General features: G+C 40.9%; 1 long non-coding RNA gene across 4 annotated transcripts; it reads right to left on the reverse strand.

Moving 5' to 3' along the window:
- Positions 1 to 468: 468 nt before the first annotated feature.
- On the reverse strand, positions 469 to 7,979 carry LOC123119245 (uncharacterized). 4 transcript variants are annotated; one of them, XR_006458555.1, is made up of 6 exons: positions 7,649 to 7,979; positions 7,161 to 7,429; positions 6,300 to 6,489; positions 5,608 to 5,844; positions 5,149 to 5,211; positions 469 to 819 (listed from the first exon to the last, which is right to left on the reverse strand). It is a non-coding gene; the product is annotated as an uncharacterized lncRNA (long non-coding RNA). The 4 variants fall into 4 exon arrangements; XR_006458554.1 differs by having other exon boundaries at positions 6,300 to 7,429; XR_006458553.1 differs by having other exon boundaries at positions 7,161 to 7,979.
- Between the last annotated feature and the right edge of the window lie 531 nt (positions 7,980 to 8,510).

Raw genomic sequence — 8,510 nt, forward strand, 5'->3', positions numbered from 1 at the left:
ATAATTGCTAATTTCTCAACCCAAGAACCCTGCGTCTATTGGGGCTTCTCCTTCTTAATTGATCATAGCAGCAGACTAACTTTGGCATTCCGATATTAAGATCAAATGACGCTGTTAAAATCTTTGTTAATCCGACCATTTCTATCGGCGCTTCATTTAGCTGATGCAGTAGGAAAACCCAGCAAATACACTCAAAAATAGTGAAGGGCTTTAGGGATTCCAGAACATACGTAAGGCTTTAAACTCAAAAATAGTGATTGTGTACTATGTTGCTCGCAGTCTAGCTAGGAATACAAGTTTGTTCCTTTTAGAAGAAGAAAAAAGAATTACAATTCATTGACTTAACATTAGCATGACAAAAAAAAAACTCAACTGGATCAACATCTTTAACATTTCGATGGGTGTTACAAAAAATTTCTTACAAATAGAGCTGCAGATCAGATAGGCCAAATGAACTTCCAAGGAAGCTGTAGAAAAAATAGTACCGATCGAGTCCACATTCCATCCAAATCTTTAGCATGCCTGTTACAATAAATTTCTTACAACACAAATACTGCCACTACAACAGTCCTTACAGAACCATGAAAATCTTGCTTTCTACAATACTTACAAAATACTCTTTACAACTAACCAAGCCATGAAAAAAATTTGCTAAAGTCACTCAGCAACTTCCTGTTACAGTGTTTTCTTCTAATTAACTCCTGCAACAAACCATCTCAAGTTTCTAATCCAAATCCATCAACCGATATACATAACTTGCAAGTCTTCAATTCCCCAAGCCACCTTGGAGACACATCAGCCAAACCAACTGTCATCCTCCTGCCACAACATCCTTGTCATGAGAAACTCAATTATTCAAAAGGCTCTTTGGGCAGAGTAACCATTGACATCATAAAATAGGGAAGACAGGATCTAGTAGGAATCAATTTACCACCATAGTCTAGAAAATTTCCTTGCTGGATTCCCATCTTATTCTCAGCTTTATTCCAGTCACTAACTCACTATTCCTCAATTTAACAGTACGCACAGGAATCCCTAAATATTTAAAGAGGCAATGAACCAATATTCTAGGTCAAAATCTCCTTATATCTTTCTAGATCATTCCCAGCTGCCAAAGCAACAAATATCACTCTTACGGAAACTATTTTATAAACCAATTAAATGTTCAAACAGAATCAGAATTGATTTTAGATTTCTAGCATTTTTTTCTCCAGCCTCAGTTAAATCATCGCTAGACCTACTACTGAATTAGGCACTGCCCCTTTAATCTCTCCTTGAGAAATAGCTCTACAAGTTCTTGCAAGAAATTAATAGCAATATTGAAGAAAATGGGGGACAGGGGGCCCCCTGTCTTAAACCTTTCTTAGTTTTAAAAAAGGACCCAACTGGTCATTAACTCTAACAGAAAACGTTACCACTTTGAACAATCTGTTCTATCCAGCAAACATAATCAGAAGTAAACACTTTCAGAAATAAATAAAAAATAGTAAGTTGGAGTCTTCGCCACAAACCAAAAATATGATTATTAACAGAAGTAAAAGCCAAATTCCTACTTTTTTCTAAACTGATTACTCCAACACATATCAAATATCGTAGAATCGTAAAAGTTATCTAATATTCAAAAGCATAATAAGCAAAAGTAAAGGTTAGTTGGAGTCTCGACTGAAAGGAACATATGCACTAAGATTGTTCATGATTAAGCAAATGCTAACATGGCATAGAAAATCAAAATGTATAGGTATAGGATATCGTGCACATAATTAGTTGTCTTTCTACATTTTGCATCTCAAAGAGGAATGAATTGTAACACACTAAAATGAAGGTCGGGCATTATGACAAACTCATCCATATGGTACTGTCAAAAAAAGTCCATATGGTTATTGACAAATCTATTTTTATGCAAATAACCTTAACCTTCATGCTATACAATTTAACCAACTTGGGACTACTGTTGTAAGCACCGACTCTCCAAATTATAAATGCATTCACTAATACTACAAGAATCTTTGGCACTCAAACATAACCAGCGGCTCTCTGCGAAAAAACAATCATGGAGTTCTTGAGAATACTTTGCGCAAATTTATGCCACAACAATTTGTTGTTGCTCTTTGACAGTAACAGCAGCACATATGATTACTCAACCAAAAAATACAGCAGCATATATGATGTAGTGTTCATTGTCCACCTTTTTCCTGCTAGGGTACATTGACTGATCTATTTTTTAAATTCCTGATTCATATTTAGGATGTGCTGCTTTTGGATATTAGTGGCCCCCCTAAAGTGGTACAGGCTAACTACAAGAAGTATGTCCAATCAGCGAGATGGTGGAACTATAAGAAAGGCATCCGAGTGGATGTGACTCGACTCTTCCGCAGAAAAAAACACGTCTTCACCACTCCGGAGAAGGGCACGTGTTGCACAGTGGTCAAGTATAAAAAAGATACAATCACATTTATTAAGCAAGGTAGATACTGGTGGGTTAAAGCCTACTGCATTGATGGTAAGGTGCATGAGCTGAAACCGGAAGGTGACCAGAAGAACTACATAGAGTGCTCGGACCACACAGTCCTTTCCTTTGGAGGTAACCACCATGATATATGCAATGATGACCCTGGAGGGTCGCTTACAGGTTTGGGTTACCTAAGAAAGGCATTCACCTCCGTAATCGAGGGTGGGAAGCGCATAGACCCCAAGTTCGTAGGTCTTTTTGTTGTTTATCTGGGTGAAGGTCCAAGGTTTGAGATAGTTTTTCAAGCACTGTACATGAACATTCCCAGCCCAAATTCTATGCGCCTCGACTATTTTATTCCATGGATGAATGAGCTTGTGCGTAACTGGAATAAGCTGAGCAAATATGCCATGAAGTACATGCACTGTCTTCGCGAAGGATTGGAGCTCCCAGAGTTAGACCAAGGCATTGCTTTTCCAGGGATGGACTCTATTGAGAAAGTTCTTCAGTTGGTGAAGATTCTACAGTTAGATGCTTACAATGCTGGTATTTTCAGTCATGAAAAAGCGCAACAGCCAGATGTATGGCGTGCACGTGATGAGTCATTTGCTAGAAAGGAAAAGGATACACACTGCAAAAAGAAACATGGAAAAGGTGCACCTCCTCCTGAGGATTCTTTTGTACCTATGGATGACGGTCTGTTTCATATGTTGAATGTCAATGGGAAGGTGGAAAGTTTATTTACAGAGCAGCCCCCTGGTCCTGAACTGAAACTGGGTCAAGGGCATGGGCGGTTTTCAAATAAAGCAAAAGTTAGTTCTCCAAGCTGCTACGCTAGAAGGAAGATGAGCACCCAAGGATGGGACAACGAGGTGTGTGTAAAATGTTAAACAGCACTCAGAGCTATATCTTTTGCATATCCATATTGTATAATCTTCTCAAAACGTTTTATTGCAGATTCTTCATCTGAAAAGGTCTATTTTGGATATGCCAATGGACAAACTGCTGCATACCACCTTGGCGAGAAGACAAGTGCAAATGCCCATGAGGCTTCATGTCAGCATCATAAATACCTCAAAAAAATGAAAAGTTCTTACAAAAACGACTACATGGACAACCCAGAAGTGCTGTCCTTATCGTTACCTCCCCAAAGACAATATAAAGGTTTGTAAAAAGTTGCTTTAGTTTGAATGCTCTATTATTCACTTTATAATATCTTTGCACCTCTTATTGCAGGTTTTGGGTATTGGAGGAACTGCAGAATTTATAGGTGAAAGAATTGTACAAACCAGAATGGTCAACAAAAGAATGGCCATGCTCGGGCCTTTGATTCTCGGTATGCACATGGTGCAGACCTGCCCGCGGTGGCCAGGAACGTTTCCAGCTGCTAACAGCAAAGGACACAATGTTTTGCATCGGTTTATTCTAAGCCCGCAGAGTCCTGCACAAGGTGAAGTTGGGAGGTAATCTCTCTTATTCCAAAATTTTGACTCTACACTGAAATAAGCACCAAGGTGGACAAAGTGGCCAGTGTCTTCTCCATATTCTCTTGCCTGATTAATGGCTACACACTGATGTGTTTCTTCAAGCAATGCCATAAATTTCTGTTTAGATGTTGGCAAGTTTGTGTTATTTATTGTTTTGTAAAAATGGTTGTAGATATCAACCCTAGGTTTTCTGTGTTCCCAGGAACAGATTCAGACTTTTAAAATATGAGCTATGCAACACTCCTCCAATTTATGATGTTCTACTGCTCTGCCTTGCACTGTGACTCGGATTTGTAGTGCTACATGCCTACATCATAAAGTCTAGTTGGCCATAAGTCTCTGTTTAGATGCTGGCAAGTTTGCCTTATTTTTCGTTATGTAAAAATGGTTGTAGATATCAACCATAGGTTTTCTGTTTATTCTAGTTCCCAGGAACAGATTCAGACTTTTAAAATATGAGCCATGCAACACTCCTCCAATTTATGATGTTATACTGCTCTGCCTTCCTCTGTGACTCAGATTTTTAATTGCTCTTGCTCAGCCTTGGATTTTGCTCTGCTCAATGCTCGCACGGTCACACCTCATGCTAGCTACTAATAATAATTTCTGCAGGTTATGGCTGAGCTGCAAGGAGAAGCTGCAGAATATGGCTTCTGGCAAGATTTGCAGCACAAGGATATAATCGAATGCAAGTTGTGCAAGAAAATGCCCCAAGGAAACTGTGGAAATCAGGAAAGAGATGCTCGAGTTACTGAACCGCAATTCAAGAAAGAAAATGCCCCAAGGAAACTGTGAATATATTGACTATTGCCAGTATAGATTATCTGGACCATGTACTTCTGGTGACACTGTTACTCTCGACGTAAATTTCTGTTCCAGAACAGCGTGCAAATGCTAAAGACCAACTTGATGATTTGCTTGGTTTTATGCAGAGGGGATGCTGGGAGAGTTTTGTTTTCATTTCTCTGGTCAGAGTTTATGTGGTTAGATAATTAGTGAAGACTATTTTGACATTTCCAAGCGAGATTTACATATTGGGTGAAACATAAGAAATTTATCCTAAATGATAATAAGATTACAGAACCAGAAGGAATTCAAATGAAAAGTGGCATCTGAACCATAAGGTATGTAAATTATACCAGACTAAATTGCAGTTGCATGCATAAAATCTGCATTAATTAGTAAACCATGCAAGTTAAATTCAGAACATACCATCTGAAATCGAGTGCCTGTAGTTAGATACATCGTTTGTTGATTGCCTTGGCCTCCAAATTTCTAGTATTAGAAACAAAATTAAATAAGTAATAGCTGTATTACAAAATGTTCACGTTGAATCAGCCTAGTGGAATTGGAGCATATGATGTCATTAACATTCTAGATGACTTTGCTAAAAAAAATCATTTTGCAAGGATTTGAATAAACCCATGAGGGGCTGCCAGCTTTGTTCCTCGGGTGAGGATCGAAATGCACCGTATAACTAAGACAAACACCATTTTAACTTATAGTAGCCTTATACCATAATTATCATAGCATGCAAACTTGGTAGAGAACATAAAAATTATAAACAGTAAACCATTCATGCTACCACCAAAACCATGATAAATTCCGAAAGAAGATCATGTCAAACATAAGGAGGCAAAGCATCAAAGAGGGAAATAGGGAAGAACTCACCAGTGCAGAGTCAACGAGACAATTACATCCCGCTTACGTGCAGCGGCGTCAGGGGTAGAACTGCGGCCATCCCCGAAGTGAAGAAAAGAAGAGGATATTGCCGCAGCATTTAGTGACACTGATGGGTGGCCTCACTAGTAACAGCTGCAGTGGCCACAAAGTGGGGCGGTCTTCTTTAGAACACCATACTAAACCACTAATGCATACAGACCCTTGCCCGCAGCATGGGAGGTGGCTCTGTAAGAGAATCAACAATATGGCAAGAAGAAGGGTTATCAATTGTAAGATTGACATGTGTCCTAATTGCTCACAATTTAATCTGTGCGAGAATCAACAATATGACGGGCGACTTGATCTTATTGTGACAGAGGAGTACGCATCTCTAGATTCTTATCACCATGTCTCAGTTCTAAAGAAGCAATAGGGTCAGAGTAACCATTTACTTGCAATTTCCATGTCATTCTTTGTAAATGTTATACTACATGGCACATGCCCATGTCAAAAGGGGAAATCATATATTCATATGCAACTCAATGATCATATGGTACAAAACCTGCATCCTGTAAAAGAATCCCCAGCCTAATCAAAGATGGCAATTGAACACCCCATGGTTGTATTTCATGCCATGCAAGAATTTCTCTGCAAGTAATTCATATCAATAGAACAATCTGAGTGGGCACGGAAATGCATACATTACAATGGGAAAAGCTGAAGCTGAGTCATCCAAGTATGGAGCAGATTGAACACCCTCAGAAACAGTCAACTACAGCTCACGCTTCCACTTCGCATCAGTCAGTCTGCATTTGATGGACCTGGAGGTTTCTCCCTGGGATGCTTTGATCCATAGTGATCTATCAACTGCCTCTCGTTAGCCTGTTGTGCCTGCACACATAGAAGATGTTACATTAGGTTGACACTGCATCAATCATGAGGAACATGTATCCATGTAAAGCTAACTATACACTAGTATATACGGTTATGCTTGCACACAGTTTTCAACTTGATTCACATCAACATGAACCCAAGCAAAATATTCCACGAATTTCTTCATGAAATCCAGACCATGTGACCATGTCTAAAAAAGAAATCATATGTAACTCAGCAAGCATATGCCAGCACAGTTGCATCCTAACAATGATCATATGGTACATAAAAACAGAAGCCCAGAGCCGAGACCTAAGCAAAGATGGCAATTGGACGCCCTAAGTAGTTAATATTGATAATACTTCATGGGCAGCCCCAGTGCATGTAGCTCCCGCTTGCGCAGGGTCTGGGGAAGGGTCCGACCACTTTGGGTCTATTGTACGCAGCCTTTCCCTACATTTCTGCAAGAGGCTGTTTCCAGGACTTGATAATACTTCATGCCACAAAAGAATTTATCTGGCAATGATTCATATCAAAGAGATGATATAGAACTAACTGAGTGTGCACACACATGAACTCAAGCATAATATTGCATGGCTTTCTTTATAAAATTTAGACTATATGACGCATCTCGGAAAGCATATGCTAATGCAGTCGCTTGGTGGCAATCTATGACCAAGTTCACTTACATATATTCTCCCTCCGTCCCAAAATAAGTGTCTGTACTTGTACATCATGATAGTGCAGTGGCAACCGCAAAAACTCAGTAAGAATTTCATAAAGAAGAAAGCGGACAGAAATAAAGAGGCACTCCTTTGGTGAAAGAAGGTGCCTTAACATATGCTCATCTGGATCTCTCCTCTTGACCAGAGGCTGGCCCAAGGATGCTGCCGGTGCATTCATGGAGAGTCACACCTGACAGCAATCGCAGCGACGGGGAGAACCCCGTTAGAGCAACCTGCGAAAAACAAAATTGCAACCCTTGTACAACAACGAATAGTAGAGCAAGCAAACGACATCCCATAAACAAATAAAAGAAGCAATTTTGAAAATAAAAGTCTGCAACGATCCACATGGAGAAGCAATTTGTCCGATGAGAATAACCAGGGGATCCACCAGCCGGAGCAGCCTAAATCGCAGGGGGGAAACAAAAAGGGGTTGGGGAAAGATGAGCTACCACATCGAAAAGTTCATCCTTTGATGGGGGTAACCGCGAGTGTGGACGAGACCGAGATTTGCTGCAGAGCAAGGATGCGGGGGTGAGCTTCTGCCGGCCGGGGCGACCCACGACATGCCCCTGCATGGTCCTGCCGGCCGCCGGGCTTCCGGTTGTGCGGTGCAGCACAGGCCAGCGCGCGGGAGGGGTATCCGGCAACGCCGTCGAGCCGCAAAGGCGCCGACCATTGCTGAGGCGGAGGGGAGGTCGAGGCGGCTAGGGTTTGCGGGTCGGTCGTGGCTGGTGGGGCGGGTGCTAGTGGGTGATTGGATGGCTTGTTTTCCTTGGCTGAGAAAGGAAAGAGAGTGAAGGAAGGACGTGGCCTTTTTTTTTTTTTTGTGAAGTATCTAGTGAAATCTCGCATTCGGTGAAAATCTGAGAACTTGTCTGGTGCACCATTGGATCTACGAGGAACGGCTCCCGCTCAAAGGTAGAACTCCAACCAATTACTTAGGCCTCGTTTGGTTCGGAGGAAATCAAAATGTTCAGGAATAGTACAAGAAGTTGATAGAATGGCACTTGTCATCCTGATGAATTGTCTTGCCTCACTTTTATGCACAAAATGAGTTTTTAGTGGATGTATAGATTCATTCAAAAACACAGTAAATGAACAGTATTCTTTCAAAAACACAAGAAATTTTTCTCTGGGATCTTTGTTCCTATGCTTTTTCTGTGAAAATCCTTCAAACCGAATGAGGCCTTAAACACTAAGGGCATCTCCAATCGCCGACTCTCCGCAACCGTTTGGACCACACGGTTTGGACGTGTTGTGCCATCCAACATGGGCCTATGTCGGTCCACCAAGCGGTCTGGACGCACTTTC

This window comes from Triticum aestivum, chromosome 5D, assembly GCF_018294505.1.
Source record: "Triticum aestivum cultivar Chinese Spring chromosome 5D, IWGSC CS RefSeq v2.1, whole genome shotgun sequence".
Taxonomy (NCBI): domain Eukaryota; kingdom Viridiplantae; phylum Streptophyta; class Magnoliopsida; order Poales; family Poaceae; genus Triticum; species Triticum aestivum.